We start from the raw sequence: 2,256 nt of genomic DNA, 5'->3' as shown, positions 1-2,256 counted from the left end.
TCTCCAGGGGACCTTCCCAACCCAGGGATTGAATCTGTGTCTCTTATGTCTCCTGCATTGGCAAGTGGATTCTTTACCAGTATTGCCACCTGGGAAGCCCCATTGTCTCCTAGGAAAAAGCAAAATCTCTTTACAATGGCATTGTTTTTTCAAGAGATTCTAAGTTGTAACAACAACATAAGTCGCTCAGTCATGTCTGACCCCATGGACTATAGCCTGCCAGGCTCCTCTGTCCATGGGGATTCTCCAGGCAAGAATACTGGAGTGGGTAGGGTATCCCTTCTCCAGGGGATCTTCCCGACCCAGAAATCGAACCGGGGCCTCCTGCATTGCAGGGGATTCTTTACCAGCTGAGCTACTAGGGAAGCCCACCCAAATTATGTCTCATTGTTCCATTCCTTACATTTGCCCTGCACTCAGCTGAATTCCTCAGTGGCTTAGCAGGTAAAGAATCTGCCTGCAATGCTGGAGACACAGGAGATGCAAGTTTGACCCCTGGGTCAGAGAGATCCCCTGGAGGAGGAAATGGCAACCCACTCCAGTATTCTTTCCTGGGAAATCCCATGGACAAAGCCTGCCGAGCTACAGTCCACAGGGTCACGAAGAATCAGACATAACTGAGCAGGCGCCCACGCAGCTGAATCGAGCTCTTAACACTTGGGACTTGCCTCCGTCTTTCTGCCTTTGTGCTGTTATTTTCTCTGTGTCTCCCTGAAATCTTTCCCACTCCCTGTCTCTACTGAAATCCTGGTGGGCATTTTTACATCACAACTACAAAGCCTCTGCTGCTGCTGCTGCTGCTGCTGCTGCTGCTGCTGCTGCTGCTGCTGCTAAGTCGCTTCAGACGTGTCCGACTCTGTGCGACCCCATAGACGGCAGCCCACCAGACTCCCCGGTCCCTGGGATACAAAGCCTCACTGACTCCTAAATCACAAGTGAGCGCTGACTGTCCAGCGCCCCCTTGTGGCACTGACTGCATTCTGCTTTTTATTTGCAGTTCCTCAGGTTTTATTTTTCCTGTAAGACTGGTTCTCAAGGTTTCTAGTTGTGTCTCATTTTTCTCTGTGTACCCACAAATGCTCATGGAGTTTAGTGCACATATACATATTTCAGAGGTAACTAAATGAGGTGACAGGTCTTACGGTGCAGAAAAACAGGGCCTAGGAGCCTGAGTAACCCTATGTCTGGTTTCGGGCTTAAGAAGTAGTGAATCCTGAAGGTCGCCTTTGGAGAGAGGCCACACAATGGGGCCCACACAAACTGAAATGAGGCTAGAGCTGAGCCAACTTGCTAACTAATGTCCCCTCAACGGTGTGTGCCTTTCGGAGTGCTTCCAGGTCCTTCAGCTTCCTGGGAATAATTCTGTTTTTAAATTTTTTCAAAAAAAAATCTTTATTTTTCAAATAAATTTAAAATTTATTTTGAATTTTTTCAAAACAACTTTCATTCCCTGGTCAGGGAACTAAGATCACACATGGCACATGGTGTGGCCAAAAAAAAAAAAAAAAAGTGCACTAATCACCACAATTGCATTTTAGAATATTTTTATCACAACAAGAAACTGTTTTCCCATTAGCAGTTACCCACCATGCATCCTCTCCTACACCGCACCTATCTCCCTCACTCTATTCCCACCTTATCGACAACCAGTCATTTATTGGGTTGGCCAAAAATTTCGTTCAGGAGCCACTCCATGATCCAATTTAGGAGTTTCCAAATGGCTGTCTTAGTTGCGGCATGTGGGATTTTTTTTTTAGTTATGGCAGTCAAACTCTTAGTGATCCAGTTCCCTGTCCAGGGATCGAACCTGGGCCCACTGCATCAGGAGGGCAGAGTCTTAGCCATTGGACCACCAGGGAAGGCCCTTGCCTGAATTTTAAGGACGACAAAATGCCACTCACCTAAAGAGACAAGGGAGCTACAAGTCACACAGCTGCTGAGGAGCAGAGCTGTCACAGGATTTGACTGTCCCCTGGAAGGCCTAGTTAGATATACCAACACAGTCAGGGCTGCAAATATCTTGCCTCCGGGGGCCAGGCAGCTAACACCAAGGAGTGAGGGATTCAGGAGAAAGAAAACAGGTTCTGTGAGAGACGCATGTGCACCTACTAAGGGTGGCAGCTGCTGGATGTGGGTCTCATGTGGCTGGTATTCTGACTCTTTTCTGGATCCCATCCACATGGTGTGAACTATCACAATTTTTAAATGAGGCACCAATATTGGAGTCGAAATATCTCCATAGGTCCAAGTTTGGCC

The 2,256-nt window shown here is 47.5% G+C and overlaps 1 non-coding gene across 1 annotated transcript; it reads right to left on the bottom strand.

The window, feature by feature from the left end:
* Nucleotides 1-1,786: 1,786 nt before the first annotated feature.
* TRNAR-CCU (transfer RNA arginine (anticodon CCU)) lies at nucleotides 1,787-1,859 on the bottom strand. Its single transcript has one exon. It is a non-coding gene; the product is annotated as a tRNA-Arg (tRNA).
* Nucleotides 1,860-2,256: the final 397 nt, after the last annotated feature.

Source organism: Budorcas taxicolor, chromosome 11 (assembly GCF_023091745.1).
Source record: "Budorcas taxicolor isolate Tak-1 chromosome 11, Takin1.1, whole genome shotgun sequence".
In the NCBI taxonomy this organism is placed as follows: Eukaryota; Metazoa; Chordata; class Mammalia; order Artiodactyla; family Bovidae; genus Budorcas; species Budorcas taxicolor.
This window is presented reverse-complemented; position numbering and strand designations above follow the sequence as displayed.